Here is a 21,317-nt window from a genome sequence, read left to right as displayed (position 1 = left end):
TTATATTGCACATACTATTGTCCCCATTTCATAGAGATAGAAGAAAGTTTGTCTTCCAGATGGCTGCAATAATTTCTCCTACTCCCATACTCATGCTTTTTTGCAATGTGACTTTGCCTTTCCTCCCATCCAGAGGTACAATTTATTTCTCCACCCTTTGAATCTGGGCATGACCATGATACTTATTTTGGCCAATGGGATATTACAAATGAGCGCAAAGGTTTGAAAAGTGCTTGCATATGGGTTTGCTTTGTTTGGGTTGTGGTTGCAACCCTGAGACCATATGTGAACAAGCCCAAGCTAGCCAATTAGAATAGTTATGGGGAGGGGAACAAAGTTATCCAGGACAGACTGTGGCCTCCCCATTCGAGCCACTGTATGACTTTATCTGCATGGCTGACCCAGAAGAGACCAGAAGAACTGCCCAGTAAAGCCTCCCAAATTTCTGACCCATACAATAATAAGCCAAAAAAAAAAGTTATTATTTCAGTCCTACTAAATTTGGGACTGTTTGTTACACAGCAATAAATAAATAGTTGCTAGGAGGAGGTTCAGAAAGTTGCTAATAACCTCACAGGAAGTAAAATGTTGGAGCTGTCATTCCAACCCAGGTCTGCAAATTGCACTTCCTGTTTCACAAGAAGTAAAATGTTGCAGCTGTCATTCCAACCGAGGTCTGCTAACTGCACTGCCTATTTGCTTGCCAGTACGTACACTACTTCCCCCAAAGTGTCCCAAAAGTGCCACTGACAAGGTTAAATTATATGTGAGTGAAGAATGCATAATCGTGTATTTAGCAATGACCTAAACTTAGGGAAATAGTTCTCAAGAACTGGATATGTGGCAATGTGGTTTGCATGTTAAATTGAGAAATGCCTTATAAAGTCCTTAACCAAAAAATAGTTTTGCCTTAGATTTAGGAAAAAAAACCTCTGACCCACTTTTTTCTGCCTCTAGAAAACAAAATATCTTTGCCAGAAGCCCTTTTTCATCCTTTTTTAGAAGTCTCCAGACAATCACATAAGATTTGAGCGGGGAAGTGGCCCTGGGCCTTCTGTTCTCAAGACTGCTGGTCAAGATTCCTCTGGGGTGGCTCAAATGGAAGCACAGAGAGACAGAAAGAATGGTGAATTCTATAATAATGATCAGCATCCTGAAAAACCACAAGTAATTTGCATTTGTTTATTTATTTATTTTTTAAGCAGGGCCAAGCTCACAGTGGCCTATGACCACGCTCTAACCGATCTAACCAACCACCCCTGCATTTATTTATTTTTAAAAGGGAGAAGAAAAGGGATTGTAGAGGGCAGAAGAGGCAGAGGCAAACTCCATCTTGTTCCTAAAATTTCCACTGGTCCTACAGGTTGTTGAAGAATGGCCATGGAAGTTTGTCAGCGCTCAGGTCTAAGGGAACCTAGATTCCTTCTGAGAAGCCAAGGATATCATGTATTCAGCGCAAATGTATTGAGCATTTAGTGTGTGCAAATCACAGCAGGCATTCTGATAAATGGCACTCTGTGTACATGTGTGTTGGATGTGTAATGTGCTCTGGCTTGGACACAGGGAGCTGAGTCTCCAGGTGAGACTGTCACTTAGTAGGTTTCTGGAGGGCAGCCCTGCGCCAAAGATTTAAGTGAACCATCCAGCATCGACTGGTTTTTGTATCAGCACAACTAAAACATAATTAGAAGGATACACTTATTATGCTGGAAAATTGAAAGCTATTCAAAAACTAGAAATGGGTTTATGGTTAGATCTTCACTGATTTCGAGTATCTGGAACATCCCCACATGGAAAAATGGGAAGAGCGTGTGCTCTGGGTCAGAGAAACCTGGGAGCATATCCTAGTTATAATGTCATGTGATCTGGCAACTCTGGCTATTTGAAAGTAACATAATTCTTAGGATTGTGAATACTAAATAATGTCATGTCTGTAAAAGGCTTAGTACGTTGCCTGGTCCCTGTGGGTCCTACATATGTGTCAGTTCCTGAGCATGTTCTAGTTTTTTAAAAAATTAACCCAATATTTACATGCTATTTTTTGAGTAGCAGAAATTAAATACTCTTAGGGGGTGTAAGCAGGAGGAATACATATAAAAGGAAACCTTTACACTAACATGGATGAAAACACTATGCGGAGTGAAATAAGACACAAGAGATCAAATATTGTGATTCCAGTTATACCTATGATAGAGGTGCCCAAATTAGGCAAATTCATAGAGATGGGAACTAGAATAGAGGTTATCAGAGGCTGCGGAGAGAAGGGGGAATCATTATCAAGTGGGTACAAAGTTTCGGTTTGGGATGATGAAAAAATTCTGGAGATAGACAGTGGTGATAGTTGCACAACATGGTGAATGTATTAATGCCACTAAACAGTACACTTAAAAATGGTTAAAGTGGTAGATTTATGTCATGTGTATTTTACCACAATCAAAACAATAAATATTTAAGCAAATTTTTATCAAATATCACATCAATGCTAAGCACATTCCTGTGTCACTGAGGATATAAAAAAAAATCTAGAGTCGAGTTAGTTTGGGAGGCTAGCTTTGAATGTTAAATACTTCCTTTTAATATCCATTCTCTTTGTCATCATCTCCACATCAGGTTGAGTGAGAATTGATGTATTGGGAAGCAGGTGGCTCCACCTCTGCACTTAGAGGTCAAGATCTCAAAGAGGCTGAACTTATCCATTCTTCAGACTCCACTGGGATCCGTCTTACCCTCGGCTGGAATACAATTTGGAGAACATGACCAGTAGATACCTGACTAGGCACAATCATTATATATAGGGGAGGTGTTAGTGTTGGTCACTATGTCAGGATTCTTGCAATTGTGACAAGAAATCCCACTCAATAGTCAACAATATCATAATAATTTTGTATGGGGAGAGATGGTTAGTAGACTTATTGTGGTGATCACATAAAATGTATAAATATTGAATCACTATATTGTACACTGGAAATTAATATAATATTGTATGTCAACTCTATGTGAATAATAATGGATAAATACTTAAATAATGTTCCTCACAAATTCCACTCAATCTGGTCTAAGCCAAAAAGGAGGATTTATGTGTTTATGCAACTGAGTTAGTCCTGGCTTTCTAAGAGGCTTGCTCTACTGCTCCCATGATGTCACTAAGGACCTGGGGGCTTCCTCCCCCTATTCTGCCCACATGACGGATCTCAGCAACTCCAGGTTCATAGCTCCTAGTGGAAAAACACCTTAGGCAATTCCTGACCTCAGCCTCATACCCCTATCATCCAGAAAGAAAATGGGCTCCTTTTGGTAGCTCTCAGGGAGAGGGAACTTCTTTTCCTAGCAAATATCTCTTCACATCTCCTTGGCTCTGTAAATATCTCTTCACATCTCCTTGGCTCTGCGTGGGTCACATGCCCATCTCTGAGCTAACCATTGTGACCAGGGAAATGGGGATGCCAATGGCTGGGTTGGGGTCACTCCAGGGCTACACTGTAGCCTATATGTGAATGGGTCCCTTTGGAGTTGTGCAGAGCCCAGCCTGCACAGCCAATCACAATAGTAAACTGAGAATATATCTCATCTTCTCACCAAAGGAATTAATTCCTCGAATGCAAGGATGGTGTCACCATCTCATATCCATTCGTAGAGTGTGGCACATTATAGCTAGCTGCTTAGTAAGTTCTTATTGAATAAATGCATTATTGCATGAATGAACAGAAAACCAGTTGGAAGGCATAAACCTCCCCCAAAATGGTGTTTCCGAGTTCTACATATACTAGTGATTTTTCCGAAAACTTGTTGCTACTGGATGACAACCAATTTTTAAATTTTCATCATTACTTAAAGGTGAGGCCAAGAATAGATAAATACAATTTCAACCTTCTGCTCGATTAGAAAGTGACTTTTTTATATCTTACATTTGTTATATCTAGGTTGTTAGGAAAATTTAATCTTTGAAATGCAAGACTCCATGAGCAAAGACTAAGCTCTTACCTGGACCTTCTCTCCATGCTCTGTACTGGAAAAACAGCCACCAACTTTGATTTTTTTTGGGAGGGTGGGGGAGCGGGGAGTGGGGTAGAGTACTAGTTAGACTATAAACACTAACTTTATATTTTTATGATTTAATTTCTCCTTTTATGGGAATATAAAATGTATTTCTAAAAATAAATAAATCTTTAATGGAAGTATACGATGATGACATGGGAAGTATGTGAATGTGTCACATATAATATAAAAACATATTTAAATATGCCTATTACGACCATGTAAAGCTCCAATAGTTCGAAATAACATTAGCCTCTTATATGAAACATTACTCTCTAAACATAAGCTCACTAGCATCTCAAATACAGATTGCATTTTATATATGTAAGCAACCAGTGGTAAAATATTTTAGCATAAAGTACACGTTCAGAGGCTTTTGCAATCTGGCTCCGACTTACTGTACAATCTCATCTTCTCCTGCTCCCGTCAGCACTTCCTCAAGAGCTTCTGCTCCGGCCCCGTCAAATCACTGATTAGCCTGAGAACACTCCCTAGATCTTTCTGTCGTTCCCTCTGCCTGGGCCACTTCTGCACCTTTCTCCCTCTGTAAAGTTAACTTCAGTCAAGTCTTTGCCGACTTCCCATCACAATTAATCATCCCCTCCACTATTCAGACGGTGCACATCTGGAACCGGTCTTCCTGGGTGCTTCATGCATGTCTTGGAGGAGGTGGGAGAGGAAGGACTGTGTCTCATTCATCTTTGCATGGACAGATTCAGCCAGTGCCTGGCAGTTAGCATGTACTAAAAAATGTTTAGTGAATGAGTCTTCATCTTGAATGCTCAGCAAGACCTTAAATTTAACTTATAAACTCTCAGAAATAGGAAAAGGGAAGCCTGCAGATTCACAGTGGTTGTATTAACCACAGGCAGTAAAAGGAAGCGAGGTGAAAAGACAAGCAACAGCAGAGTAAGCCCATGTGCTACAGTCCCTTCTCTGTCTTTTAAGAAATGTCTAATCTGAGATCCCTTTCACGTGCTCGCCTTCCAAGGTTTAATGTATGTGATTAATCTTGACTTGCCTTAATACTGCTAGGAATGTGGCAATGACCTCAGCTGAACACTGGCAAAGTGATTAATGTTACATGAACTGGACGAGCTTTTTTTCCTTTTTTTCTCTCGATCCTGAATAAACACATTCATGCAAGATTCAGTTGCAGACCTTTGCTCGATAGAAAATGTACCATGATTTCAAAGAGTAATGTTTCAGATGCAATAAACAACGTTAAAGGAAACATGGCTCTTATTAAAGAAAATGCTGTTTCAGGTTAAAGTCCCAGTGATCATAAAAGATATATGATGCAATAAACAAAATGAACCACAGGCAGACAGGTCCATTCCATGACTAACCACTGATTGAATTTTCCAACACTCCTGGACTTTCCGAGAGATAAACTATTCACAAAAGGTCCATGTTAAATATAAGGCTGTCATTTCTTTTTTATGTTTCTAGTGAGGTCCAAGAACAGTAGATGATTCTCCCCCCACTTCTTTTCTTTCCCCGTATTGGTTGTTTGTGTTTTTGAATTTTTTATGATGTGGGAAGACTGGCAAACAGTTGCTATGATTGTCAAAATGCCTTAAATCAAGAAGAGAAAATGCAATAAAACACAGTTTCCATGGTAACACATTGTAACCTAGTACCTCTGGATTATGAGCCAGCTCACATCTATGATCATTACTTGTTGACAGGCATAAATTGAGCCTAAAAGCATTAATTTTAGAGATAAAACTGGAATGTGGAGCTCAGTTATAAAAATGTTTAAGTATTTCCAAGGTAGTGGCGACAAATCAACACTGGTTATGTCACTATTTAAATAATGTTAATATACTCAGCATAAACACTTAAAAAATTTACAAGCTTTTCTCCAAGGATGGTATAACAGATATTGGTATACTCTAGAGGCTGCAAGTGGTAGCTGACATGTTTTAGGTGGGGTTAAAAGAAATCCAATGTCAGCAATTGACTGGAATGATAGATAGATGTTTTAATGAAGGAGTGGTTCCAAGATGGAAATGATTTTTTGAAATCTTGGTAGTAGAGAAGCTCCTAAAACTGTCTTAGGACATAAATATACAATGTTTCTGGGTGTTTCTCAGTAGACATACTTTCATTTTTTTTAATTAGAAGAGACTCAAATAAAATATGAATGATCACATTAGAATGTTTTCATACATACTTTTTTACGCATTCACTCCCATGTTCTCATTAGAAGCACTCACACTTCTGTCAGACATTTTAAGGTTTTTAAGAAAAGATTGATTGTCTTGTGTGTATGGCTGCCTCCAGCTGGCTTCAGCAGTTACCCATTAACCAATACAATCAACAATCAAAAGACAATTTTTTACAAGGCCATTTGTAACACTTCTAAATATACTTTTATGACAATCAAGATAATCTGATATGGTTTACTAGGATATGATGATAATAAAGGATTGGTTTATTTTCTCAACAACTATATATTATGTAAAAATCTACTTTATTTCTCTGGTAAGTTCTTGGCTAACACTTATGCAGTGAGAGTGGGAAAAGCAAGGAAAAGACAGGAAACTCTTCCTCAAGGCTCACCTTTTACTGCCTTGAGTGTCAGAAGGGACAGCGAGAGTGACAAACATGCTTCCATTTCTGCTTCTGGTCTATGGGGTTAGACCTACTTCATGAGGTTGTTATCAGCACTTACTGAGATGGACGCAGGTAGGGAGCTCAGAGTGCGTGGTGCACAGTCAGCCCTCTTTAAAGGTTAGCCCCTGTGGCCACCATGGTCATTGTCACCTTATAGCCCTGTGCCTGGCACTGTGCTTCACACTGAAGGGTGCCTAGTAAATGTTTGTGAAACTAAATAATCCTACTGGATCAATTCGATATTACAAGAGAGTTTATCATAACTACTTTTGCTAGAATATGTAACATTTTCAGGGAATTGGACTAGATAGCTCTTATTCATTTGTACTGAACTGCTCAGAGATTCACAAAACTTCTGTTAAGGGAACTCATGGAGATATGTAAGAATCCTATTGCCAGTGTTACTAATTGGTATGATTAAGCCCTTGGGAATACAGCAGTGTATCTAAACCAATGTAACACAGACTTGTGCTTAACCTGTTGACCTGGGAAGGGCATGGATTTAAGGATCTTCCATACTTTCCAACAGTGGCTCAGAGACATGCTAGCAACTTCTATTTTCTCAGTTCTTCTTTTCTTTTTTCTTTTTTCTTCAGCCTAGCTTTTTAAGAATATAAGTATTTTAAGAATGAAGAAATTTGGGGATGCCAGATGGCTCAGTTAGAGAACGAGCTATCAACAACAAGGTTGCCGGTTCAATTCCCGCATGGGATGGTGGGCTGCGCCCCCTGCAACTAAAGATTGAAAATGGCCACTGGACTTGGAGCTGAGCTGCGCCCTCCACAACTAGACTAAAGGACAACGACTTGGAGCTGATGGGCCCTGGAGAAACACACTGTTCCCCAATATTCCTCAATGAAATAAAATTTAAAAAAAAAAAAAGAAAGAATGAAGAAAGCAATTTTCTACCATTCTAATTGTTATAGACCCTGGATTATGTCAACATGACAGTTTGTCTAAATAATTAAGACATTGACCTATGCATGTCTAGCTCTCAATATTCAGTACTATTTGGCATTCCTCTTTTTTATTTTTTATCCCTACTCATTTTCTTTTCACCTTCCCCAACGAATACCCCCAGTTGTATTCCTCTTTTAAATCTGATCTCTATTTTTAAAAATCTTAGCCAGTACCCCTGTCCTGTAGACACAAAGAAAATAAAGGCTGTCATGAGGATAGCCTGTTCTCTTTAAACAGCATTCTAACTTATGAGAAAGTGCTGAAACATTATGCTAGGTAAGTGCAAAACCATCAATAAATGTTGGTTCCCTATTTCAAATGAAAGAGTTTCCTAGCTTAGAGCAAGATGTTTACTAGTTTGAGGAAGAGTGTCCGATTTTCCTTTTTCTCATGTTAACCCTGAAACCTACTGGGGGTGCCAAAAATATGTATCCACATGACTTGTATTCATCTTTTGTTATCGGTATATATCAAGTATTATAATTTTAATACAGTTTTTTCCTTTCTTAAAAATGTGTATGAATTTTTTTGGCACCCTCTGTATATGCTGAGTTGGTCTCTTACTATGTCCTCTGGGTCCTGGCTCTATCTGTTCCCATTTCTTTGTTTTCAGGATGTTTTTCTTTTTTGATTCTTTCTCATTCATAGTCTTTCTCCTCCAAACCTAGTCTTCCTCCAGAGTTCTTATCTTAATAAAAACACCATCATTTCATCCAGAAATTTAGGAATTTTCTTTGATATATTCTTTCCTATCATTGCCCCTCCTGCCCATATGAAATCCATCTTTGTTAGTCTTTCTTCCATTCACTTCTCTCTGTCTCCGCTGTCATTGCCCTAATGTGGCTTCATGGGATGGGGGGGGTCTGTGGTTGAAAAATGGCTAGTGCAATGGTTGAAAATGCTAGCACAATGCTGCTTTTGTTTGTGTGTTAGTCTTAATTTAGAATATGTTCCTATGGTTTTGGGAAATGAATACATTTAGAATGCAGGGGTGGAGCATTGCAAGAGAAAGATACCTTCCTAATTGCATTTTTGTTTTTAGGATTATTGTTATTATACTCTCACCTTTGGACAAATATCCCTGGAGAAATTTCCCTCATTGTAGGAGCTACATTTCCTTTGTAGCTATTGTGTAGTGGGCACTAATGTTCCAGTAGAGAAACACGATTTACTTTATGAGACTGTGACAGGGTGTCATTATTCAGCCTGGCAGATTTCAATACCAAACAAGGTAACCACCCTGGGCTGGCATAGGGAAGCAAGAGTGCGTTAGTAGCCAACTGAGAGTATTGGTGTCTCTGGATGACCTAGAGCAGAGTGACTTCACATTTGGCATGTTGTTGCTCACTCTGGAGCTCTCTTTTATCCCAGGAAAGTACTTGATCCAAAGGGCAGCAGGCAATAGATGAAAGGTTGCTAAGCCTTCCCCAGTCAGGTCACCAATTGAGTGCCTCATGTTTCCAAGCTACCTTTAAAAAATGTCCTAGGTAAGTCAAAGCAAAATAGTCTTTCCTTGTGTATTCTTATACTCTTTTCATTATATAAGAATATTTATACTTGGTCTATATTATCTACATCGATGCAATGCAGATCATGTTGTCACTTTCCCATATTTTTCCTAGAAGGACACAGTTTTCTTGTTCTTGAAACTTTTGGAAGCTTACAATAAAGGAAGACGAAGGCCAAGTTAATTGTGCAGTTTGCAAGCTAGAGATACCTAAACTCATGACAATGCTCAATTCTGCTTCTCAGCTTCAGAGCCCAGTGCGGGCTTCCTGTCTTTGACTTGTCCTAGGGAATACTGAATTGCTGTCCACTGAACACTCTGGGTAAATCCTTACATTTACCTTGTTGAAAAAGAGACAGCAGGCCCAAAATGGAGTCAGTTGTGCTAGGCCCCACGTCAGCAAACCAAGATTTAATACTTAACCTAATTGCAGTTTCAGCTTCTCAGGAATGTAACCTTTAGCTGGTCAACATGGACTTCCCTGGTCAGCACTACTGAGGTAATCCACCCGATAGACAACACGTTCTTTGCTAATAATTTCCTTTTTCCTGCGGCCTTTCCACCTTTAAAAACCTTTTCCTTTTCTACAGCTTGGCAGAGTTCCTTTCTATTTGCTAGATGGGATGCTGCCTAATTCACGAATCACTGAATAAAGCCAATTTGATTTTTAAATTTATTCAGTTGAATTTTGTTTTTTGACAACCTAAAGACAAAACAGAATTAGATGTCACCTCTTCTCCTTAAATTTAGCCTATATTTCTATGTTTTGATGGCTCCATTACTCTAATCATTAACTGAAACATTTTTTTGAATCACAATTTTCTAACTTTCTATTCAGATTTTTGTTTTTTTAAAGGACAACCTTGGGGAGGCCGGATGGCTCAGTTGGTTAGAATGTGAGCTCTGAACAACAGGGTTGTCGGTTTGATTCCCACATGGGCCAGTGAGCTGCACCCTCCACAACTAGATGGAAGACAATGAGCTGCCACTGAGCTGCCAGAGGGGCAGCTGGATGGCTCAGTTAGATAGAACATGAGCTCTAAACAACAAGGTTGCCGGTTTGATTCCCACATGGGATGGTGGGCTGCGCCCCCTGCAATGAAAGATTGAAAACGGCGACTGGACTTGGAGCTGAGCTTCCCTCTCCACAACTAGAAAGACAATGACTTGGAGCTGATGGGCCCTGGAGAAACACAGTTCCCCAATATTCCCCAATAAAATTGAAAAAAAAAGCCATGAATTGTTAAAAATAAATAAATAAATAAATAATAAAAAGACGACCTCTGTGTTGTTATTTCCATAGTACCTGGAAAACAGCTGATGCTTATTGAGTGATGGCTGAATTAAATTGCCCTCAATTTATTAACCGACAAGTATATACAAATAGCCGGAATAGAACAGCCAGTCAGCATGATGACATCACATTCCTTATTTGAATGGTACATAAAAAAAAATCTGTAGAACTCAATTTGCAGTGTCCTAACCTAGCTTTGGAAAATGGTCCCACCATCACCATGAGAAAAAAAAAAAAAATGAGATGGTTGAAATTCAGATCCATCCAGATTAGGTGAGAAAAGGAAGGGCTACTTTGTTTTCTTGCCCTTGTGCTGCCTCCTTTCATCATTAGTAATTCTATCCTGCTCTTATCTGATCATGCAGGGACACATTATCTCACTAGCAAGTGAATACACTGTGGAAAAACTCCCCAAATGCAAATGAACAGGAAGAACGTGCTGATACTGAAATTAAAGGAGCTCTTCCCCCTCCCCCCACTGCCTGTGGATGGAGAAGTTATGGATATTCTGAATCAGGTAAAACTCTGTCAAGATAAACCTTTTGTCTCATTGTTCTAGCACTGTATAGAGGAGACAATTTACATGACAGTAATTAGGTTGCTATATTTAGTAGTGTGCTCTCTGCCCATTTCCGGTAACTTGCCTTTATATAAAACACTGAATAGGCTTTTCAAAACTAGGAAGGTATGTGTGATACTATTTAAAACGTGACAGCTAGAAAGCAGTGCAATTTGGGTAGATTTTGTACATCTCTTAGCTTTGGGGGAAGATCAAAAGAGGAATAATAGCTCTAAAGTTCTTTTTTACACAATGTGTACTATTAGAAAAAAAGTTACTATGAGTTTTATTTGCTTTTTCTTCTCCCCACAAGCCAATGATTATTTTCATTTTTTATATATTGTGTTGAGCTGAGCTACCAGAGCTTTTTTTTTTTTTTTAATCTGACATTGATTTATTTTTCTTCATCCCTCAGGTTAAAACAATGAAAAGAAAGAAACTATTCTGTTGGTCCAAACAATTTATTTGAAACTTTGACTGCAGAGAGGCTCAAGTAGCAGTCTTTCATTTGTTTCATGGTGTTAGTTGGTTTAACCCTTTTTGACTTGTCCAAACAAAGTGATTTCACTGCCAACAGGGAGTTTGCTGGCCAGCTGCACTATGTCATGTAGAAAAACCACGGGGCTTTCCATCCTTTCCTGGTGTCCACAGTTCCTGAAGGAGTTAGTCAAGATAATGTGCCTCCCATTTTGAGTTAACCTGTCTGAGTATGAGAGTTAACCAGTTTCTTCAAATTTTATTTTAAGAATGACTCCAGATTAATATTTTGGGAAGTTATAAAGCTTTACCAAGTACAAAGTTGAGTATAACCTGACCCTACATTGTCTTTCCACCAGCAGAGTTATCAATCTCTATTGAGTCTCACAATCTTCCTAGAACCACCACAGAGTTCTCCACATTTCTTTTTTTACTTCTTTTTCACGTTTCATTTTAGTGGCTAAACTAAGCCTGAATTGGCATTTTCACAAATTTCCCTTTCAGAATTGTAAATCACTATATCTCCGTTAGTCCAATACATTTACAATGTTGTGTTTTAAAAAAATAAAATAGAAATGACTTTAATATAGGCTTTCAGTTGATTGTTTTTGAAAGTTTCTCAGGTGATCCCTGTTCACACCAAGCCCCCACTGAGATACTTTCCCAGATATCCATTCAAGAGTCAGAAATCACAATGAAATGCCATATTCCACAGGAAGCTATGTCCACTGTAGAAAAAGAAACTGTGCTTAATTGGGAACCTATGTATTGTCTGCATATAGTACACCCTCCCTTCCTGTTATCTGATTCTAGACTTTCATTGTCTTTGAGCTATTTTACAACTTTCTGTATTATAGGTAACTGACAGACATGCAAACACTTCCTGTCTGGTAGAGGTTCAATTGACTTCCCTACAACCCCGCCCCCCGAAAAAACCCAGCTTTGTTTCATTTGCATACTCATTTCAATATTCCTGAACTTTAAATGTGTGTCTTCAGATTCTCTTGATCAGGGTATAACATCTGTCGATTTCATCTTTGATTAATGAGCAGAAACAAATCTTTAACATGTATTCATTTTATATCTGTATGAGGGTCATGATTTTACCCTTCTTTGAAAATCATCTTTTAACACCATTCTCTCCAGTCTTTACTCATCATTCTTTTCCTACCTCCGATGGTTCTTTTTATTTACAGGTAGGATGATTGTGATTCTTGAATTCAGCATTTGATGAACATAAATATTTTTATAGTCACTCCACCATATTTGAAGTTAGGATATCCCAGAAAATCTGGGATGTACGATTGCCCAACAATATTTCTTATAGAACTACATAACTGGAAAAGGTCTTAGGTTCATCTAGTTTCTTCCATTATAGGAACTAAGCCAACCAAAGCCCAGAAAAAATGGAGATTTTTTTTTTTTTCAAGATTGCACAAATTTTTAGCACACTAGTCTCCCCTCACGCATGGTTTTGCTTTCTGCAGTTTCAGTTACTTATGGTCAACCATAGTTTGAAAATTTTAAATGGAAAATCCAGAAACAAACAATTTATAAGAGCTGCATTGCCAGGGGCACTCTGGGTACCTGGGTGGCTGGCCCCACCCCACAAGCTGTGGAGGCCTTTTGTAGCAGTGGACAGCCCGCGATGGCCTGGGGAGATTTTGGTGGTGGACAATGACCCAACACTTGCACCGTAGCCACTCTTGTGCAGCTCTCAATGATTTATAAGCCTGAGGCAAGCAGTGGCTGGCTGTGGGTTCTCAGGATGCTGTGCGAAGTGGTCATAGGCATAAGAATTAAACCTGTTTTAAATTTGTAAAAACCACTGGCCATTTTTCGTGACTCCCTGGGACACCACCCTGTCCAGCTAGTGCTGCATTGCCAAGGGCACTCTCAACATCAGGTCAACCAGCCCGGCCTGCGCACCAAAGGAGGCTCTTTAAATGGCTGGGCCTTACAGGCAGTCGGCAAGTGGCAATAGGCCTAGGGAGCACTGAACATTTTGCTCAACTGCCCCAGGCTCGCTGCTGGTGGCAGCCAGCCTCAGTTCACAGCAAAGCCACTCCTAGATTCCTCTAGGTCCAGCACAGGCAGCAGCCAACCACATACAGCTTTGTGGTTCCTACCATATAGCTGTGGACAGGAAACAGGCAAGGCTGAAATTGGCCTGCCCAGGAACCCCTCCCAAGAGACTCCAGAAACAACACACCCAGAGGCCCTCTTAAGACCACAACGAAGCACTACCTGGTTAGCCCGACAAGCAGCACACCCAAAGCGGGGTTCTCAACAGATACAAGAACCTGCGAGGGCAAAGCTTCCTCTGAGGGGTCCGTCCCCACACAGCAGCTCATACACTGTGGGCATAGCCAATCCTCACAGTCAGTCAGCCTGGAAGTCAGTCACACCCACTGACATGCCAAAAGCAATCAAGGCTCAACTACAACAGAAGAACACACAACATACTCAGAGGACACTCCTGGAACACACACAGGAGATCAGGGAGACTGTGCCATTGGACTATACAGGAAACACACTTCATAAGGCCACCCAGCAAAGACTGAGAGACATAGGAGATCTACGTAATACATAGAAGCAAACATGGAAGAGCAGCCAGAAGGAGGGAACAAAAAAAGCATGTCCCAAATAAAGAACAAGAGAAATCTCAAGACATAGAACTATATGAAATGGAGGCATCAAACCTACCAGAGACAGTTTAAAACACTGATTATAGAATGTTTACAAAACTTCCGGAGAATTTCAACAAAGAGATAGCAAGCATAAAGAAGGACATAAAAACCATAAAAAAAAGAACCAGTGAGAAACAAAGAATACAATAACTGAAATGAAGAATACAGTAGGAGGGATCAACAGCTGATTAGATGAAGCAGAGAATCGAATCGTCGATGTAGAAGACAAAGCAGCAGAATTCACCCAATCAGAACAACAAAAAGAAAAAAGACTAAAAAACAATGAAGATAGTTTCAGGGACCTGTGGGACAACACGAAGCATAACAACATTCACATCCTAGGAGTACCAGAAGGACAAGAGAGAGAGCAAGGGATCGAGAACCTATTTGAGAAATAATGACTGGAAACTTTCCTAACCTGGGGAAGGAAATTGACATAAAAGCCCAGGAAGCACAGAGTCCCAAAGAAGATGAATCCAAATAGGCACACACTAAGACCCATCATAATTAATGGCAAAGGTTAAAGACAAAGAGAGAATCCTGAAAGCAGCAAGAACAAGATAACTAGGAGCTCCCATCCGACTATTAGTTGATTTCTCAACAGAAACTTTGCAGGCCAGAAGGGAGAGGCAGGAAATACTTAAAATGATGGAAAACAATAGCCCTACAACAAAGACTACTCTACACAGCAAGGCTATCATTTAAAATTGAAGGAGAGATAAAGAGCTACCCAGACATGAAAAAAATAAAGGAATTCATGATCAAGCCAACTTTACAAGAAATGTTAAAAGGACTTATTTAAGCTGAAGAAGGGAGAAAACAAAGAAACAAAGATCAAAAATATGAATAATAAAATGGCAATAACTATGTATCTATCAATAATCACTTTAAAGGTAAATGGATTAAATGCTTCAATCAAAAGACACAGGGTAGGTGAGTGGATAAGAAACAAGACCCATGCATATGCCGTCTACAAGAGACCCACCTCAGAGTGAGAGGCACACACAGACTGAAAGTAAAGGGATGGAAAAACATATTTCACGCAAATAGAAATGAGGGAAAAGCTGGGATAACAATACTTACATTGGGCAAAATAAGCAATACTGATTTCAGATTTTAAAGCAAAACTATAATAAGAGACAAAGAAGGACATTATATAATAATAAAGGAATCAACCCAATAGGAGGACATCACCCTAGTAAACATTTATGCAGCTAACCTAGGAGCACCTAAATATATAAAACAAATACTGACCAACATAAAGGTAGAGATCAACAGTAACATAATCATAGTAGGTGACTTTAACACCCCACTGACACCAATGGACAGATATTACAGACAGAATATCAACACGGAAACAGTGGTCTTAAATGACACATTAGATCAGATGGATTTAGTTGATATTTTTAGAGCATTTCACCCCAAAGCAGCAGGATATACATTTTTTCAAGTGTATATGGAATATTTTCCAAGATAGACTACATGTTAGGCCACAAAACAAGTCTCAATAAATTTAAAAAGACTGAAATCACATCAAGCATCTTCTCTGACCACAGTGGTATGAAACTAGAAATCAATTACAAGAAGCAAAACTGAAAATCACACAAATACATGGAGACTAAATAACATGCTATTAAATAATGAATGACTCAACAATGAGTTCAAGGAAGAAATCAAAAGATACCTTGAGACAATTGAAAATGAAAACACAATGATCCAAAATCTATGGGACATAGAGAAAGCAGTTCAAGAGGGAAATTCATAGCAATGCAGGCCCACCTCAAGAAACAAGAAAAATCTCAAATTAATCGTCTATCTTTACACCTAAGGGAACTGGAAAAAGAACTGACAAATAAAGCCCACAGTGAGTACAAGGGAAAAAATAATAATGATCAGAGCAGAAATAAATGAAATAGAGACTAAAAAAACAATATGAAAGATCAATAAAACCAAGAGCTGGTTTTCTGAAAAGATAAACAAAATTGACAAATCTTTAACAAGACTCATCAAGAAAAAAAAAGAGAGGATCCAAATAAATAAAATCAGAAATGAAAGAGGAGAAGTGAAAACCAACATCACAGTAATACCAAAACATTTAAGAAAATACTACAAGCAACTAAATGCCAACAAATTGGACAACCTGGAAGAAATGGATAAATTCCTAGAAGCATACAATCTGCCAAGACTGAATCAAGAAGAAACAGAAAATCTGCAGACTGATTACTACCAATGAAATTGAACCAGTAATCAACAACTTCCCCCCAAAACAAAAATCCTGGACCAGATGGCTTCACAGGTGAATTTTACCAAACATTCAAAAAAGAATGAACACCTATTCTCCTCAAATTTTTCCAAAAAATCCAAGGGAGGGAAGGCTCCCAAGTTCATTTACGAGGTTACCATTACCCTGAATCCAAAACCGGACAAGCACATTCCAAAAAAGAAAACTACAGGCTGATATCCCTAAGCAACATAGATGCAAAAATCCTCAACAAAATATTAGCAAACTGAATTCAGTAATACATTAAAACGATCATACACCATGATGAAGTGGGATTCATTCCTGGTATGCAAGACTGGTTCAATATCTGCAAATCAATTAACATGATGCACCACATAAACAAATGAAAAATAAAAATCATATAGTCATATTAATAAATGCAGAAAAAGATTTAACACAATCCGGCATCCATTTATGATAAAAACTCTCAGCAAAACAGAGGGAACATATATGACAAACCCACACCTAATATGATACTCAATGGGGAAAAGCTAAAACCATTCCCCTTAAGATCAGGAACAGGACGTGCTCACTTCCACCACTTCTATTCAACATAGTGCTGGAAGTTCTAGCCACAACAGTCAGACAAGAAAAAGAAATAAAAAGACATCCAAATGGGAAAGAAAGAAGTAAAATTATTATTTGCAGATGATATGATGCTATATATAGAAAACCTTAAAAATTCCACCAAGAAACTATTACAACTGATAAATGAATTTAGTAAAGTAGCAGGACACAAAATTGATTATTCAGAAATCAGTTGCATTTTTATATACCAATAACAAATTATCAGAAAGAGAAATTTTAAAATATCCCATTTACAATTGCATCAAAAGAACACTTAAAATTAAATTTAATCAAGGAAGTAAAAGACCTGTACTCAGAAAATTGAGACAGTGAAGAGAGAAATTAAAGAAGATACAAATAAATGAAAACATATACCATGCTCACAGATAGGAATAATTAATATAGTTAAAATGTCCATACTGCCCAAAGCAATATATAGATTCAATGCAATCCCTATACAAATACCAATGGCATTTTTCACAGAACTAGAATGAATAATTCTAAAATTTATATGGAACAATAAAAGACCCCAAATAGCCACAGCAATCCTGAGAAAGAAGAAGAAAGCTGGAGGTATTACACTACCTGATATGAAATTACACTACAAGCCTATAATAATCCAAACAGCATGGTATTGGCATAAAAACAGACACATAGATCAATGGAACCGAATAGAGACCCCAGAAATTAATCCATGCCTATATGGTCATTCAATTTATGACAAACGAAGCAAGAATTTACATTGGGATAAAGGCAATCTATTTTATAAATGGTGCTGGGAAAACTAGACAGATACATGCAACAAAAAAAAGAAAGAAAGAAATCGGATTACCTTCTTATGCCACGTACAAGAATAAACTCAAAATGGATTAAAGACTTAAATGTAAAACTTGAAACCATAAAACTCCTAAAAGAAAATATAGGAAGTAAACTCGCAGACATTATCCTTAGTAATATTTTTACTGATATATCTCCTTGGGCAAGGGAAACAAAAGAAAAAATAAACAAATGGAACTACATCAAACTAAAAAGTTTTTTCACAGCAAAGGAAACCATAAACAAAAGAAAAAGGTATCTTACTGGGCATCCTACTGAATGTTAGAAAACATTTGCCAGAGATATATCTGATAAGGCGTTAATATCCAAAATTTATAAAAATGCTCATATAACTCAACACCAAAAAACCCCCAAACAATCCAATTAAGAAATAGGCAAAGGACCTGAATACACATTTCTCCAAAAAGGACTTACAGATGGACAATAGACATATGAAAAGATGCTCAACAAACTAATCACCAGAGAAATGCAAATTAAAACCACAATGAGATATCACCTCACACCTGTTAGAATGGCTATCATCAATAAATCAGCAAAGAAGTGTTGGATGTGGAGAAAGGGAACCTTGTTGGTGGGATTGCAGATTGGTGCAGCCACTATGGAAAACAGTATGGAAGTTCCTCAAAAAATTAAAAATATAAATATCTTATGCCCTAGTAATTCCACTCCTGGGTATTTATCCAAAGATATCCAAAACACTAATTCCAAAAAATATAGGCACCCCTATGTTTATTTCAGTGCTATTCACAAGACATGGAAACAACCAAAATGCCCATCAATAGATGATTGGATAAGAAATTGTGGTACATTTGTACAATGGAGTATTACTCTGCCATTAAAAAGAATGAAATCTTACCATTTGCAACAACAGGGACGAACCTAGAGGATATTATGTTAAGTGAAATAAGTCAGACTGAGAAAGACAAATACCATATGATATCACTTATATGTGAAACCTAAACAACAGAATAAACGAGCAAACAAAACAGAAATAGAATCATAGATACAGAGAAAAAAGCTGATGGTTGCTAGATGGGGGGCGTTAAAGGGATGGGTGAGAAAGGTGAAGGGATTTGGAAGTACTAATTTGTAGTCACAAAATAGTCACGGAGATGTGAAATACAGTATGGGAAATATAATCAATAATGTTTTATAGACCACGTAGGGTGTCAGATGGGTACTGGATTTATCAGGAGACTGGACTTCATAGATTATATAAATGCCTAACCACTGTACTGTACACCTGACACTAATATAATATTGAATGTCAACTATAATTAAATATATATTTATATCTCTATACATATATACACACACATACAGTCATACGATGTAAAGTACAGTATAGGGAATATAGTCAACGAAATTGTAATAGCTATGTACAATGTCAGATGGGTAGTAGACGTGGTGGAATTATCCCTTTGTGAAGGGTGTAAATGTCTAATCATTATGTTGTTTTGTACACATGAACTAATGAAAAGTGTTTAAAAAAAAGATTAAATAAACTTACTCAAAACAAAACAAAACAAAAATGGAAGGAAAAGTGGTTCAGGAGGAATTTTTTTTTTCCTCATTAAACTTCAGTTTAATGGGTCTCAAAATTCAGATTTTTGGTCAAGTTGTTTCCATTAAAAGGTACTGATTTTAAAAACTAATAACTTAAAAACTGCCACACACACAAAAAACCAAATGGTCCACAAAACATTCTCCTTTCCTTCTGAAGGTTTTATGGTATGTTGTAATCATTAACCAGTCTTTTACTATTAAATTTAAATGGCCAATTGAGACAAACAGTTCTGAGACTGTTCTCCCACCACTGATTAAGACTGGAGTGGCAGGTATTGGGGATAATATTCGTTTAGACTTCTGAGCTTTCTGGGCAGATTTGGTGACCTTGCCAGCTCCAACTGCCTTCTTGTCCACTGCTCTGATGACACCCACAGCAACTGCCTGTCTCATGTTATGAACAGCAAAATGGCCCAGAGGAGGGTCATCAGAGAAGTTCTCAACACACATGGGCTTGCCAGGAACCGTATCAACTATGGCTGCAGCACCAGATTTCAAAAACTTCAGGCCATCATCCAGCTTTTTCCCAGAACAGCAATCATTCTCCTTCAGCTCAGCAAATTTATAAAGCAGTGTGAGCTGTTTGACAATCAAGCACAGGTGCGTATCCAGCACTGATTTGGCCTGGATGGTTCAGGATAATCTCCTGAGCCATGAAGCCAGCTGCCTCCATTGGTGAATCATTTTTGAGGTCACCAACCATACCAGCCACACTGCCACGATGAACATCTTTGACATTCTTGACCTTGACATTCTTGACGATGACATTCTTGACGTTGAAGCGCACACTGTCCCCTGGAAAAGCTTCGTTCAAAGCTTCATGGTGCATTTCAACAAACTTTCCTTCAATTGTAACATTGACTAGAGTCAACGGGGCCACCATGCTGGGTTTGAGAACACCAGTCTCTACTCGGTCCATAGGGACAGTAACGATACCACCAATTCTGTAGATATCTTGGCAGGGCAGACACAAAGGCTTATCAGTTGGATAAGTTGGTGGCAGGATGCAATCCAGAGCTTTAAGTAGTGTGGTTCCACTGGCATTGCCTTATTTATAGGTGACTTTCCAGCCCTTGAACCAAGGCATGTTAGCACTTGGTTCCAGCATGTTGTCACCATTCCAACCAGAAATTGGCACAAATGCTACTATGTCAGGGTTGTAGCCAATTTTCTTTTCTTTTCTTTTTAAATTCTTTTTATTTTATTTTATTTTATTTTATTTTATTTTATTTTATTTTATTTTATTTTATTTTATTTTATTTTATTTTAACATCCCTCACACCGTGAACCCCCCTCCCCCCATCCACCACCACCCCGACCTCACACCGAGCCATCACATTATACACATAAAATTATAGTTGTGTAGCCAATTTTCTTAATGTAGGTGCTGACTTCCTTAACAATTTCCTTGTATCTCTTCTGGCTGTGGGGCAGCTCAGTGGAATCCATTTCGTTAACACCAACAATTAGTTGTTTCACACCCCGTGTGTAAGCCAGAGGGGCATGCTCACAGGTCTGCCCATTCTTGGAGACACCTGCTTCACATTCACCAACCCCAGCAGCAACAATCAGCACTGCCCAGTCAGCCTGAGATGTGCCTGTAATCACGTTTTTGATTAAAGTCTCTGTGTCCTGGGGCATCCATGGTGGTCACATAATACTTGCTGCTCTCAGATTTCCACAGTAAGATATCAATAATGATACCACGCTGACATTCAGCTTTCAGTTTATCCAAGGCCCAGGCATACTTAAAGGAGCCCTTTCCCATCCCGGCAGCCTCCTCAAATTTTTCACGGTTCTTTTTGTCGATCCCACCACATTTGTAGATCAGGTGACCTATAGTGGTAGACTTGCTGGAACCTATGTGTCCAATGACAACGATGTGGATTTAAATCTTTTCCTTTCCCATTTTGGCTTAAATT

General features: G+C 38.4%; 1 pseudogene across 1 annotated transcript; it reads right to left on the bottom strand.

Moving 5' to 3' along the window:
• Positions 1 to 2,204: 2,204 nt before the first annotated feature.
• On the bottom strand, positions 2,205 to 21,304 carry LOC308499495 (elongation factor 1-alpha 1-like; annotated as a pseudogene). Its single transcript has 3 exons — positions 20,770 to 21,304; positions 19,644 to 20,566; positions 2,205 to 2,251 (listed from the first exon to the last, which is right to left on the bottom strand). The product of its transcript is annotated as an elongation factor 1-alpha 1-like (transcript).
• Positions 21,305 to 21,317: the final 13 nt, after the last annotated feature.

This window comes from Rhinolophus hipposideros (genome assembly GCF_964194185.1).
Source record: "Rhinolophus hipposideros genome assembly, chromosome: 7".
Classification (NCBI taxonomy): Eukaryota; Metazoa; Chordata; class Mammalia; order Chiroptera; family Rhinolophidae; genus Rhinolophus; species Rhinolophus hipposideros.
Note: the sequence above shows the minus strand (reverse complement) of the source record. Positions and strands in the feature narration are given on the sequence as shown.